Genomic DNA, 16,913 nt, shown 5'->3' on the forward strand with positions numbered 1-16,913 from the left:
CAGAATACTTGTACCAACTGACAACTTGTTTACTCTTACTTGAGGAATTTTCTTGGACATTACTTTTACTTTTACTCAAGTGAATTATTACTACAGTAGCAGTATGTTTACTTTTACCCACCACAGGATGAAAAAATGTGCTGTAGCCTCTAGCCATAACAAGGTAGATGAGTCAATATTACACGCCTACAAAATTAATTTAGCACAAATATTCAGTGGAAGATTATTACTTTACATGATAGATTTTTTAGACCTTTGTTTATCTGTTCTACCTAGTGTATAACATAATTGCTTTGAACACAATACCTAGTGCACTACATTTAGTGCATGTCACTTCATATTCAGCCACAGAACAAAAAATGTGGTGGAAAAACAGAGCAGAATGTAATGTGGAAAAAACAGGTATACAATTCTGCCTGTACATATTTACTCAAGAATGGCTGAAGATTGAATGTTATTCCTGTTAAATCTACATTTACAACTAGACTTAATTTATGAAGCCATACTGCTTGATATGTTTTATACCACACTTTGGAGTGAGATGGTAATTTAAAACAAAAAGTGCTGATAGAGCTGTCTCTCCGCTTTGCAACATTAATTCTTCCTTCTCGCTACTCACTGTTTATCTGAAAGTCTGCATCTTTGACAGTCTAATAGTTAATGATAGCATTTTTATTTAGTATGAATATGTTTCTTATTCTGTAGTCCTATTCAAATGATTTACCTGCACATGCACACACACACACACACACTTCAGCTTAAGCATTTCTTATATGCATCAATACATTTCAAATATATCTTAATATTGGAAAGTATAACCTTCACCATTTTCTACACATTTTGGATTATTTTACTGGAACTGGAAATATGGAGGATGGGTTGGGGCTGTTTATGATTATACAGCATTAAAATTATACAGTAGCCCATCTAGAATTTGGGAACTAACAATTCTTATCAGAAACTAAATACAGCTCAACACTGCACGCCTATGAGTGTTCAAGGTAATAGTCACTACACGCCTGCAAGAAACCAACCTGGAGCAATAATAGAGACTTGTTGCTTGATAGTGTGAACACAAAGCTATGTTTCACAACACAATTCTTCAATTTCTCTTCAGCCTCTGTTCTGATAATGACTGGGACAACTGGATCTGGGTTGTCTGAGTTTACTAACCATTTCTTCGCTGATTTATCTGGGCAGATTTTCCATGTCCTCATTTTCACTTGAGCTTTGAATATAGGTGACACACTGATGTGCCATTCACATTTTTTCCCTTTTTTCAATGGACTTCGCTTGTGCACAAGCTGTGGATGACTCAATCCCACGCATCTCCCACAATTCTTTGCAAATATCTGAAGTTGCGGGGGCCAAAGGCCATTCCATTCCCTTCTTTTCTTTTGTATGTCATTTGTATACTGTACATTTGAATAAGCGGTTCACAAGCAATACTGAAGGGTATAATCTTTTATCTTTATTCTTATGCCTGCTTTGTCTTTGCAACAATAGAAAAAATGTAGTACTGTAAATGATGCAAACTTCCATTTTATACTGAATAGATGCTGTGCATGACTTATAATAGAGTTTCATGTTTTTAACAGAACTGGCCACCTCGTTAAGGATTACTCATGAACTCAGTGAACTACACTTCAGATAGCAAAATGTTGATTGAAATGTAAGAAGTAGCAAACCTTCATAAAATTGTATTTGGCTCTTGTTCTTGGGCTGTCTCCCCATATTAAAGAGAGTAGAGAGCTTAACTCTCAATGTGAATTATTATTATTATTATTATTATTATTATTATTATTATTACTGACCTCAAATTTACTGAGCCATAAGCAGTGTGTCATTTGAGTAAAATCTGCGAGTTAAGCACAAATTTGTGAGGGTGTGTTTTCTTGGTTCCCAGTGAGAGTGTCAAAATATCTCAGAGAATAATATGCTGAACAAAAGCCTAATTATCCAGTGTCCACAGCAGGGAAATACTGTTACTAAAATGGTGCTATAGAAAGTCTTGAATTGTATAATAATAATTATTTTTATTTTTTTGTTGCATTTAAGTCACTGTGGCATTTTATTATTCAATTACATTCTGCACTGCTTACTGACAATAAAGTTTATTGACTACACTTAATCTTAATCTCATGCTGTGCAAAGCTGCCTAGGAACTGCTGACTCATTTTACACTCGTCTCTATTAATAAAGCATTGTGTGAAAAGACAACCAGTGCTAAAAGTAAGCATTGCAAATTAGACTGTCTCTCACATTGTTGCCCTATATAATAACGGACGTGTTCTACAAAGAACGCAGACGTCCTCATAAGCTGCATTTGTACTGAATAAGTTGCCCCTTTAAATTAGACTATATTGGCAATTGGCAATATAATAACCAGTTATGGTTTGCACTAGCAAAAATTAAAATGTGTGAACTGATACACTTGAATGATTTTAATGTGATTAACATGTCATCATTTTTATGGATCCCATAAGAAGTTTTGCCATTTTTATTATATGACATCATCACTATATCTTCCCCCATTGTTAGTAGGCTTACTAGCAAACCTGAACACTGGATTTATTTACACATTATAATAGCTATATTCATGTTAAATATATTTTTAGTGAACTTGGGTACTGGTCAGGTGGGTACTGGCAATCACGAGTATCAGAGAGATCCTACTTGTGATTTGTTCATTACATTTCAATGATGAATGGAGAGAAACCAGGAGACTCAATGACATATTCTATCTAAATAAGAATGATATGTTCTTTATGATAAGATTTATTAATTGTGGGGAAATTAAAGTATTACAGTAAGCAAAGGAGGTTAGGCAACCTAAAGTAAGTAAGAAAACCTAAAGTAAGAAAAAAATATATAACCATGATATACATTTTTTCTTATTTATGTGGCACTGGGGTGTAACACAATACCACTAGTTGTGTCTGTATCTGCCTCTGTTTAGTGCTTTAATTATTCATATAATTTAAGCCAGATTTAAGCCAGAAGGTTATTAAATAAAAAAAAAAGATTATTTTTTTAAATTAAATATGAACCCTACCACAATGCTCCTAGAAACACTGGAAAACACATGGTCAGCCTGGTGTGAGAATTCTGGCTCTGACAGTTCCTCTACCTCGCCCGAGAGACGTATGCGGGGCTGTATTTAATCAGCTTGTGGGGTTATATTATAGTGATTGTATCTGCCCATGATATATTGTAACAAATTTAGTCGGTTTTATTTCCCAAAATATAAGCAAATTAGTAGCCTAATTTAAACACCAGTCCAGGTAGTTATTAAGGACTGCCATTCATTCACATTAATGAATGTAAAGTGAAGTGAATGTGGCCTTTATCTGAGCTTTGAATCTGAAAACTCGCTCGTCCCTGCAAGAGTAAACTCCTATTCATATCTGTACTTTAATCTGTTTAGAACACATCTCTTCAATCTCCTCAATCTGAATAATGTATTCATATTTGGTTACATCCCTTTGTGTTATTACACATTGAACCTGATGTAGCCCTGTGTCATAATGGTAGTTGGTGCACTTTCATTAATGAAATTTTGGAAAATGTAGGAGGCCACTCTTCTCCTGGTATTGGTTAGACTACCTGGTTTGCTACCAGATAACATCAGATAAAAACTACTGTTGAAGAGGTTATGTTAACATTAGCTAGCCTAACTTGTTTACTGGCTGATTTTAATTTTATGTTTATGTAGCTGGCTAGCTTATTTAAGGTTGATAAATCTAATATATTGTGTAGATAGGTGGAGCTGAAGAACTGTAAAGGCTGAAGGCTAGAGGTGACATCCACTGATGCTGACCTAGGGACACCTCCTAGTTGGCAAATTAATCATGTATTTATTATGACTTATTGTTGCATTCTCATCCACCCTGATCTCCTCATCAAACTCCCAAAGGTTGGGAGCTACAATGCAGGACTTTGGCAGGATGGTATGAGAGTCTCTTTCAGTGGGGTCATTCTCATCAGTTCTAGAAAAAAGAAGCCTTCCTACTGTGATGATATTTCTAATGAATCAATGATAGAAATGAGCAAAACTCAGAAATCCTTTGAAGTTCTGTGCACTCAACTATTGCCACCACCTTCTTATCTTCCATCTGTATCCCCATAACACTGATCACATATTCTAGGAAGGAAATGTTGTTTGGCGGTAATAAGGTGGCTGTTGGTGAAAGAGGCACTTCTCAGGATGAAATTCAAGTAGTTACAAATAGACTATTCAGAATGAACAGGTCAGTTATTTATTTATTTATTTATTTTAAAAATGGCCAGGAAGGTTTGCAAGGCAAACCTTTGAGACTAGAGGTGTGCATTGGAACTGGGATTTTGTGTGATGCAATAAAAAAAGTCATGTGATTGGGAAGTTTTTAACTTTCATGCTGATATGAACCAGGAGTCAGATGTGAGGACAAACAAATATCATGTTCATTCATTTAGTGGCAGGGTTTGCATTACACAAACAAATAAAAACACTTTCCAGTTTAATTCACACCCACTTCAGATTTAAATACAAATAAAGATACAGATGTGGATATTTGGAGCACTTAACAGATATCGATGCAGATACAGATTGTGGCATGTGTTACACCCCTACTTATAAACATGCGCTGTCAAGCAGGGTAGCAGAATGTATCAGGATGTCATCAAGGTACACAATTATCTGCTTGCTCACCACAATGCTAACAACATTACTGACAAATGTCTGAAAAACAGAGGGGGCTTTGACCAGGCCATAAGACATCACCAAGTATTCATAGTGCCTGCTAGTGCCGAAAAATGCAGTGTTAAAGCAAGGGTGAAGACTTCCCTGTTTCTTCTTTACAAAAAAGCCAGCATGTGCAGGAGAGGTGCATAGTCAAAGGAATCTTTGTTGGAGTGCCTCTTGGATGTATTCATCCATTGCCTTCAACTCCTTATAAGAGCAAAAATATATGCTTTTGCACAGTGGTGTTATGCCATTCAGTAAAACACTGGCACAATTCTCTACACACTGAAAACTTAGCCAAGGTCTGAATAACATTGGGGAATTGGTGTCTCATAGAGTAATTCAGGACTTTCAGAGGACTTACACAGGCAGACAAACATGGGATGGATTGAGACATGAGTAAGCAAGTCTTTTTAAGTTATGAGCACCAGAAAATGTCTTCTGTATTCTCAAACTACTCTTGGATTATTTAGTTTGTGGCATGTGGAAGCTGTATGACTGATCCCTCCCCAATGGGCCTGACATCTAGTGCATGAACTGTGATGGGGATTACAACGGATTAATAGGAGCCAGTAGCTGCATTGCAAAAAGTCTGCAGAGAGGAAAAGTCATCACTGTCCATTATCAACTAGACAGATTTTTGGCTTTGTTTGCCCTGACAAATATTATGCCCTAGATTTGTGAGACCATTCAAAGTCCTTTGTAGGATCAGGTAACTTAATGTTTAAAATTGTCCAGACATTAATGATTCTCATTGTTGTGTCATGTCTCCCTTCTAGAGTTGCACAAGGTTACAAGTTCTATACTGGTTCAATATGTAATATTGAATATGCTGAAAAGATTCTATAACAGTCAATACATTCAATGCTGTAATTAAAGAGGCCAAAACTAACCTGAAGTTGTATTTTGGGTATAAGCAAATCACAGTATGCATGCAATTTTGACTCAGATGGGTGAGACACGCACAGTGGCTCCTGAGGCAGGCGCAAGGATAAAGAAGACAAAGTGCAAGTGAAGAGTTCATGCCCTCAATTTGTGGAAAAGACAAGTTCAAAGAGTGAAATTTGATCATATTGGTGAGGAAAACTCACAGACAAGCATTGCAACCTTGACTTAAATTAGTCAGCTTAAATAGCAAAACTGTTTATTTTTTGAGTTTAATTCAGGTATATAATTAACTGTGTCGTGACTCATTATGCTTGTGACACTATTTTCTTTTTTTTATTGCCATCACAAATTAATTATCTAATTTACATGTGACCTAATCTTCAAGGGGCCTGATAAAATATCAGTGTTCTGAACAGAGATAGCTATTAAAACATGCAAAACACTGTAACCCTATAATAGTGTTTAACAGTATGTGCACACTGCATGCAATGCAAACCTCCACTCCCTCCATCTCATCTCATTCATTAGACTCAGTGTATATATACTATTTCACAAGCACTGCCTCCTCACAAAATCTTTCCAGTGTTACATTGTACATTACCTAGCCATTCATTTCAGTACCATTTACCTGGATCAATGTTCCTGTCCTTGACTTTTTGCCTTACTCTCTCTACATTAACTAGTTTTCCTGTGTTTGAACCTTTACTTTTGCCTATTGATTTGGAAATGTTTAAAAGAGTCACTGCAAATCAATACAAAGTTATTCTGATTGACCCCCTTTATTTCTCTGCCTCATACTATATTTCTACACTGATGGGAGTGGTCTCGTCCAGAATGACCACGCCCCAGTGTGCAGGGCACAAGGAGTCACTGTAGCACAATGGCTTGATGAGTATGGAATGAATGCAACTCATATAATGATACTATGACTTTCACAGTCACCAGATTGCAAAACCCATGGGAGATTTGGGACAGCATTCTCCACCACCATATATTTAGAAATATATTTAGAAAGGATGGTGTTCATCCCTCCAGTACACTTCCAGAGACTTGTGGAGTCTATATAAGGTGTATAGAAGCCTTTCTGGTTGCTTGTGGTGACCAACCACCTAAATATATGCTTATCCTTTGTCATCTGTCTTTATATGGTGGCAGACATTTACATAGAACAACAAGGTCTCCATGCAGTCACATTACAAACGACTTTGTCTTGCCACTTATTTACTGTTCCTTAGACTTATAGATGAGGTGGAATGTTCATAATCATATAGTTCACATGATCAGATGTCCTTCATGGATAATAACTCGTTCACTAAGCAGCCGAAGACTACTAGACATGCATCATGTGTGCAAAGAAACCATTTTCTCAGTACAGAGCATGAAAGGACAAGAAAGCAAAAAGGTGTATTGAAGCAGACTGGGTAAACAAGCTTTTATCTGTAACAATGAGATATTTCAAATTATTTTGTGAAATGTTTGGAGTTGTTTTGGTAGTTATAATGCATTTTAGATATTTAATGAACTGTTGTGCCAACCCGTGTGCTTGAGCAGAGAGATGTGTTTTGAGAACGTGAACTCCATGAGTTTTGAGAATGTGAACTCCATGTTGAATAATGATGGCTAACAATTGCTAGTAATCATTAATGTCATGGTTAATAGAGTTGAAGTGGAGCTATATTAACAGATTTTCTTAAAGCCATAGTGTTAGGCTAACAGTTTAGCATTTGTAACACTTTGCTTGTTTATGGGCATTGTAGACTACATTTGTCTTGACATTCTTCCTGCTGCTCAAACAAAATGAGCTAAACTTAGCTGATAAAAATGAAAACCGTCTCCAGTTGACCATTAATTTCAGCTCCTGTCAGATTCAGGCTGAATATCTGTAACTTCAGACCCCTAAAGCAGGAATACAAATAAATCCTAGAGTTGCAGAGCATAGAGATAAATTGCTCTGAGAGCTCCACATTCATGACTCATAACTCATAAGCCTATTCCTATTCCATCTGTACACTACAAAGGTTTTAAACATACAAGATGCCAATAATGAAAATATTATTATGAAGACTATATATTATTATATAGTTTTATATGAAAATATTATTCATGTTTGCTGTTCATCTAGTAAAATAGTTTCATTTCATCTAATATGAAAAACAAATATTATCAACCTATATTTCTCAAACAAGACTCCAAGATTAGTCCATTACTGTGTGTTTTTAGTGGGGGAAAGCAGTAAACCCTAACCCTAGAGAGTTTAAAAAACTGACGACAAAAATGTTTACTAAAGCAAGAAATGTACGTTTTTATACATTATAAGAACTCAAAAACTCATGATCTTTTTTACTGCAAGCAAAAGCAAAGTGCAGAGGAAAGCAACCATGGTCAATGTAAAATATTGTAGTGGTGGCTTTGGGTTATTGATGCTTTGGGGCTGTTTTCTGTCTCGTGATCCTGGGTTCCTTGTGAAGATTGATGGCATTAACTCTGCTAAGTGCTAAGACTAAGTTAATTTGACAAGATTTTGCTAGGACAGTTTACCCCAAATCCATGGTGTACATATATATATTTTTTTTTCAGGACAGATCCAGCTTTAAATCTGACTGATCTTTTTGTCAAATCCATGGTGTACATATATGTATATATATATTTGTTTTGTTTTGTTTTTTTCAGGACAGATCCAGCTTTAAATCTGACTGATCTTTTTGTCAATTGAATAAACCTAGTAGTTTCCAGTAGCTAAAAACTGAAATAGAAAAAAACCCACTTTTGGAAATCCATTTGATTATTAAGAACCACTTCATTACACTACTGAAATTTGAATTGTAGATCTATAAAAATATTGATTAAACAGTTGTGAATAAATTCTCAGCAACAAGCATAAAACATTTCATGAAGCAAGCTAACTCAATAAGCCAGGCTTATTCCAACAAGCCCAGCTAATTTCCATCAATTCCTGTTCTACGATCGAAGCTAACCATGTAAGCCCCGCTGAGTTACTATGACAACGTATGCTTATGGACAAACTTGTTCCATGTCAGGTTAGTTGTGAAGCTCAGTTTAGCTTGATGAATTCTATTGGCCAAGCCTTTTGCTTTGTTCTGCCGTAGGTCACAATGAAAAAAAAGTTGATCATGTTGAGGTTTACATTAGTTAGTTTTCTTATGCATAAATTTACACACAGGAGCGAGAGTAGGATACGAACATTTTTTTGAATATATGGGATCTGCATGAATATCAAAATTTTTTTGTGTAAACGCTCGTGCTAATGTTTTACAAATAAATCGGTTCACATCCAGCTTCATAACTGAGGCCCAATGTCTGTAACAAAAAGTATGCCATTTCTGTTCAAATAACATCACAACCTGTTATGTTAACTTAATAGGACACACCTTGCCTACATTTTTGCCGAGTTTTGAGCACTCTTATCTATTAGAGACCTTGATAACCAAAATTGCTTCAGTCTTTTTAAGCAATTGTGACTGATTTCCTACTCTGAGAGGCTTGATGATTGACTTTTCCTGATTGCCAGGAAAATGTCAGTAGATGACACACTTGCAGTGGATCGAGACAGGGTTATGAGTAGTTCTAAGACGTCTCGATATTAAATGTCAGGTTAGGAGACAAGTAATCTTTAAACTGTTATTATTAGATGTTTAGTTTTCTTTCTTTTTTGTTAATTTGTTAAAAAGATTTAATCCTCACGATGTTGCAGAAACTCAGGACTGTAAAAATGTGTATGACACTTTACAGAGTTACCTTGTGATACTGTTTCACTTGTAATCTGGAAAAGTGCATGTGTCCTTGTCTGACTAGCAAAACACATATTGTGTACAACTTCATATTCAACTTCAGTACATATATTTTTGATCACTGTTATAGAGTAAAAAGTAATATTCCATTTAACTAATGCAATATTATAAGTTATATACTATAAGTTAATTAAAAGAAAGTATGTGCAAAGCCTCTTTGCAAGATAGCTAACTATGTAGCTAGAAACATGTTAATATGAATTAGAGCTAGCTAGTGAACCTATCAAGTTACTGAAACCATTTGGCTAAGTTAGCTAGCCAGCTAACGTTACCTTTTTTTTCCATACTGTTGATAATCGAGGAGGTGTTCACTTCAGAATAACTCACTTTGTTAGTTAACATAATTGTTCAAAAATGCATTCCTAAGATACGGAACATTTTTAGGATTAGTTGTGTCAACTGTATAAATGTAAAACGTAACTTATAATGTAATTCCCCAAGTAGTTTATTCTGACGATTTATTTACTCTTACTTGAATCATTTTGTTAATCACTACTTTTGCTTTTACTCAGGTGAATTATTACTACTGTAACAGTAGTTTTACTTACACCAGTGTGTTTTGTACAGCTTCCACTACTGACATTAATACATTATCAGATATTAGTTATTCAGCTATTTATTAATTATTCTGAATTTGATAATTAATTCAGTTCAATTTTATTTGTATAGCGCTTTTAACAATGGACATTGTCACAAAGCAGCTTTACAGAAATAAATGGATTCACAAAAAATATATTGTAAATATGTGAATTTATCCCTAATGAGCAAGACAGAGGCGACGGTGGCAAGGAAAAACTCCCTGAGACAATATGAGGAAGAAACCTTGAGAGGAACCAGGCTCAAAAGGGAACCTGTCCTCATCTGGGTGACAACGGATAGTGCGATTATAAATAAATCCCCTCTATTATTGTGTACTATATGGACAAATAGTGCAATTGTGCAACCAGTAAATCCATCACAGTTTTTGCAAGAAGTCCGGTTGGTTAAAATCTATCCACTGTCCACTGATAGAGTCCTGAGTACGAAGGTTCTCATGGCAACTGCAGCAATTGCAGACAATTAACACTATTTATAAAACATAATTCATGTCATTATTAATGTGTGGAAGATTACTTTTAGGTGGTGCGTAACTTTTACAGTGTTAAGATTTATGTAGCTCATTTGAGCACTCTTGCATGAAGTAGATTAGCAAAATTTTCTTAAACAAACAAAAATTTTATTTATTTGTTTAATTGTGCAATTTAACTCAAATTTAGTAACTTAAAAAGAAACCAATTAAATTTACTTACATTTTATGCAAATTATCTTTGATGCTGTGTACACCTTACTTAAAATACGCTTTGTTAAATTTACCAAGACTTTATGTGTAGAAATTGTCACCATGCTTTTCTGGAGAAAATCTCACTTCAATATTTTTTTCAGTGTGGATTGTTTCTAGATATTTGAAAATACTAAGGCTGAAGTACATGAAAGTCTATGGCTGAACAGATGAATTATGCTGCAGTTTACAGGAATGCAGTTTTCAGGAATAGATGAAAAAGGGATTTTATTTTATGCAACTTCATGTTTGATCAAAGTCAGTGATAGTGTTGGTCAAAGGCAGCAATGGAGTTTCTGGGGACTGAGGACAATGATAAAAGATGACTATTTTTGCATTTCTTTTAAAATATTATTTTAGGTGTCAATAATATTGGACTATTTTAATAATTGGACTATTTTAATTAATTCCTATTCTGACAGAATAAAGGAAAGAAACGACAGGGCAAATAATTCATAATAATAATTAATAAGAGGAATTTTTATTAAAAATAAAATTTTATTATTAATAATTATTAAATAATTTTTTTAAGGTTCCTTAATTAATCTAAGGAACCTATCTGAATTCCTGTTTATTCTGACTTTGATTTATAATACATTTCACTTAGCAGTTTTATTACCACATTACCCACAGCCACGCCTGTCAGCATTAACTCTCAGATGCCCTACATTAAATATTAATGTTACGTGAATACTACATAAACCGTAATTGATGGCTCTCCCAAACACAGTTTCCTTCTGTATTAGTATCATCATCAGTATTAGTGTATTGCTCTCTTTTTTACATCAATGATTGTGTCTGATCCCTTGTGTTTGATGACACACATGACATACTTCTTCAAGATGAAAAACAAGATATTTTTTCATGCCTACCACTTTCCAGAAGAAGGAACTACTGAAGAAGTAGATTTAATGACCTCATTTTTACAGCAATAGCTCAGCCAAAAACTAACTATATACCATGTCCCCCATACCCCAAGTGTAATTGATCAGCTGAGACATAGTTGATGGACAAGGTTGGCTTCTTTAGTTTTACACTGTAGATAAAGCTAATGTAGCAAACATGTTGCGGGAGCTTAAGGGCACACGTTTAGCATTGAATAAACCAATGAAAAGTCTGTGAAATTCGTAGTTTCATATTAATGAAAGCAAGACAAATTTGTTAATTAAGACGATTAAGATTAGCTATTCAGTTTGGACAAATTAATGCCATTATATAAAAGAAGTAAGAGCTGCCTGTACCTGTCATAGCAGATGCACTTGACAGAGCTGTATTATGGGAAGTGTAAGCACAAACCATGCTTAAAAGGTGCTCTTTTGCTGTTTAGTCATCATTTTATGGTTTTCAGACATCGATTTGTCAGTTATGACTGCAGTGCAATGGCAGGTTGTGGACGTGATGTGGTGGTGGGAGGATACTGACTGATGGCAGCCAGGACCTTTTATTAAAAGTTAAATTATTATGATTTGAAAATTCTTTTCATGATAAGGGTCTCAGGTGACTATTTCCAATTCCAAGCTAAACCTGGGTTGTACAACATGGCAAGGGGCTGCTGATTTACCCACCTGAATGACTACAGATACAGACATTTTGTAATGTTTATAGTTTGTGGTTGCGTCCTTTTTATTTATATGTAGGAGACAGTGAGGGCTAGCCTTGGCAAGCCACTTTCATACATATATAATCAGCCTGAAACATGACCAGCTCACTGGGAATTCTTCTGTCTCTCCCAGTTACCATTCTGAAACTGCCTCACACTTATCCAATAGGTTTTTTTCGTTCTTTTTTTGCTTTTTTTTTTTTTTTTTTTTTTAGCAAAAGCTATTTTAATGAATTTTGATGCGGCACTTGCTGATAGCAAATTTTTTGAAGCTTTTTCAAATAGAATCAAAACAAAGCACTGTGGTGCCCGATGAAAACAACAGCAAAGGCATGAACAGGAAATTAAGCACTGAAAAGTGAAGGGTCTCTAACTTGTGTAATAACCTGTATCGGGGTCATTTTTGTTCTAAATGTCCTGTATCTGTATTTATGCCATGATGTCAGGGTGAACGGTAACACAAAAATATTAAAATATCTGTTCTTGTTCCCTGCACAAGAAAATAGGTCTACAGCTAATAAACTGCTCTCCTGATGTGAGCAGAAAATTGATATGATAGAAAAATACACCTTTGGCATTCCTTTTTTTTGGCATTCAAGACAAAATATAATGGAATAATATACTCTTAGAAAAGAAAAGATAACTTCACAAGTTTAACAGTCGACTTGGAAGTTTTTTTTTAATACAAACTTTCTGTTGTATGGTTTAAGGGGTGTCCTGAAAGGAACAAAGTAAAGAACCCATTAGACTTTTGTTTTTTGAAAGTTATTTTACCTTGTACTGAGGTTGTTAACAGGAGAACCTCAAAACTGCACACTCAAAATGGTGCATGCAGCAATGCCATCTGTTACTAATTTGTCATTTAAACTATTAGCGCTATCACTAGAGATAGCCATAAAGACATCACATTATTATTATAGTCTTTTAATTTAAATGAGATAAATAAATATTTTTTTATGAGCTGGGTTAATTCATCAGTAATTAATTAGCTCTGTGGCTTTATCCAATCACAGAACATGTCCATCTTCCAGTGACTACAGGAGGGCCTTCTGCCACTCATTACATTTAGGCAGACGAGGCCACACCCTCAGACTACTGGCAAAGGTTGGAATGACCCTCATCTACTCTAGGGCCCCTAATCTGTTCTTTGTGATCAACATGTAGGAATATATTTTTCATCCTTGTCCAGTGATTTACAAACTTCTTTATTGCACTGATACCAACAGTCAATGGGGCTGTAGCTGCTTTAATATGGCTAAGGATATCTGGTTGTCATCTGCATGAACATAGCAGGAATTTATTATTTATTATGATGTATATTGTTTTATTGATTTCACATATTTATTTTAATTTAGCATTGGCAATGAAGCAAAATTTTGTTTAGCCCAATTAAACAGTAGTTTTCTCGTTAGTTTTTTTTTTAAATTAGAGTTACTAACTTTAAAGACTACTTAAAAAAAAAACTACGCCTTATTTTAATACTGATCATGAACAGTAACAATAACCCATGCCCCTGCCATCACTGACTATTGATTCCAGGTGGCATTTTAGAGGTGGAACCAAACTGTTTGTGCTGGCCAGGAACTTGCTCTGTAATGGCGAAAGAAATAATTCAACAGACATCAGCTTTATGGTGTCTGATGCTGTCCACCAGCACCACTGATATTACTACCACTTTTATTTGCCCAAATCAGTATTCAGAGAAACATTGTTTAGAATGTCTATGAGGTCATGCCATGGTTAATCCATTAAACCACTTTTAAGGTAAAACTCTTTTTTTTTTTTTTTTGACAAATGGATTGCATATACATCTCAGTTCAGAACAACACACACACATTTAGAAGAAAGGGCCTAAGCTAAGATAAGTAAGGGCAAGTGTAGATCCATTTCAAAGTGCTTGCCATTTCTATGGCAATTGTGTGAAATCAAGTACGGATAAACGCATAAAACCAGGCAGTGTGTAGGTGGCTGGGCTTTGCTTGGCACTTTGCCACTGACACAAGGCCTGATAGCCAATCCTGGAGGAGCTTTGCATGTGAAGATACTGTGAGCACTTCCAAGCTGATGGCAAAAAGGCACTAGATCAGATTTCTTCTGTACACAAAAGTGGTTATTGAACATTCAGAAAGGGGCAGACATTAAGAATGGCTTAAATGCTAAGACCAGCCTGAGGGGAGGAATATAAAGAATGGCTCACGCACTTTGACTTATAATAAGTCAAACTCACCAGCTTAGACAAGTCCTTAAAAGAGACAGAGTAGATCTGCTTCATCCTCTCAACCCAGCAAGCTGAGGTTTTAACATGGGCATTAATGTCAGATAACGAAGATCAGGCGAAATCTTCCACCGCAATTATTCAGGTACAGTATTCGGATTAAATATGGGTTCAGTGCATCAGCTTATATCATCTGTGCAGTAATTGAAAATAATATGTCCAAAAGAGCTGATATGAAACTAGCACAGCTTGACCTATTGCTACGATTTTACTACACTTTACTAATTTTACTACAGTTAACATGACTTTATCAAGCATCATAATGCGACAGCTTGTGTTTTGCTGTGATCCATGTGTAATGTAACTAATCCACTCATCCTTATGCTCTCTCAGCATAAGTACTTATCATTACATTCCTCATGGGAGGAAATAACATGTAGGAAACAGTATTAAAATGAGGGAATTTGATATGGGCTAAAAACATACATTGGAAATTCAAAGTCTTACTGACCTAGACATTTTTGCTAAAAGTAAGTCACATTGTGTTGTGTGGTCAGTTACAAGGTGTATTTTAGATAAGCTTCATATTCCATTTACTTCAGTTGTGTTTAGAAAGTTTCTGATTACTCATTCTCAGTGAACCTTAATTAAAATATCAAATATAATAAAGAGACTACAGGTTGTATAAACCCAGGGTTTAACCAGGGAATATATATGAAAATACTCTAACACAGTATGATATGGCTTTACACATTAGCTTTTAATGACCCGCTGATCTGTGAAAAAAAAGTAACCCATATTTAAACCCTTGTATGTTCCTATCACACCTAACAAGCTCTCTCTGCCATAAGCTTTCTGCACTTATGACTCACCTCCTGCTGCTGTGGATAATCTCATATTGTCATGGTTACACCATCTTCGGCGTCTGACTACATTTCCCATCAGCCACTGCACCACACTGGAGCATGTCACATGACCGCCTGCACATGTATCACATTTTTGTTAATGAGCACTAGTATGTAAGTCAGGTCTTGCACTTCACATTTGTCTTGCTTTTGTCTTATGTTGTTGTCTTTTGTTTATGTTCCTTAGTCCTTGTATTTATGCCTCGAGTTCACAGTTCTTGTTTTTGTGTCTAGTGTACTACATTTTGATTGTTTGTTCATTTTTATTAAACTTTAATCTGCACTTGCATCTGTCTTCGCCTCCATTACATTACACATATGGATACCCCAGATACATGCACCACCTAAGGATTAACAAAATGATCACACAGAATATTCCATATGCTTTCAACACATTTAATACTGTTTGCCTTTTCTGTATATAAGTGCATACTGTAATGATTTATAATCCCACTATCTGGTGTCACCCAGAAGAGGATGGGTTCCCTTTTAAATCCTCTCCAGGTTTCTTCCTCAACTCTACTCATAGAGGTTTTCTTTGCCACTGTCGCCTCTGGCTTGCTTATTAGGTCTAGGTCTAAATCTGGATGGAAAGCTTCTGTAAAGCTGCTTTGTGACAATGTATATGGTTGAAAGTGGATATACAAATAACATTTGCTTGATCTGAATGTATTCACAGAAAAATCTCTAGAAAAAGAACAAAAAAGTAACTTCACATTACTTAAAAATTGTGTTGCTTTATATTTTGTTTCAAATTCACAGCATGTCCATGGACCAGTGATTGAGAAGGATGGCAAGAGCATCAATTCAGTTTTCAATTCAGAGACTGGAAATTAGTATCACAATAAAATCGCTATATAAACAGTCGGATTCCCCTTGTCCGCACAAGGTCTAAGCCAGCTGCTAGGTGGGCCCCGTACTGCTATAAAATTGCTATATCTGTCTCACAGAGCCAGATGTGATCTCTAACATTTCTGGAGATGCCAGTTTATACAAATTTTGGCTTAAAGAGTCATTACATCCCAAAATATTTTTAGTTAAAAATGGAAAGGAATTGCTTTGTAGAAATTCACGTAAATAACATCTGTCTTGCTAAAACTTATAATACATCCCTCCAAAGGTATAGGTGCAGACGATGTGCCATGGCTCCCAAGTACTGAGACACATTATGCAGATCAGTCAAGCAATGTTATCACCCTCATCCCCCACCCCCCATTCCCACCCCGACTCCTTCCTGCTACTCATACCACTGTATAAGCTATCTGTTTGGTGGTCATTTTTGGATTATGTGTGATTTAATATGATACATGCACCATATGTATGCAATGAGAATTTGATGCCTAGAAGAGATAAAAGCAGTATGAAAGCTGTGAAGTTGTGACCTTAAAGTGCATTTTTCATATCTGCCTCGTGTTCCTGGTATAGGCTCTGGATCTCATTAGAGATCAGTGAGAT

This window comes from Pangasianodon hypophthalmus, chromosome 19 (genome assembly GCF_027358585.1).
Source record: "Pangasianodon hypophthalmus isolate fPanHyp1 chromosome 19, fPanHyp1.pri, whole genome shotgun sequence".
NCBI classification, from domain to species: Eukaryota; Metazoa; Chordata; class Actinopteri; order Siluriformes; family Pangasiidae; genus Pangasianodon; species Pangasianodon hypophthalmus.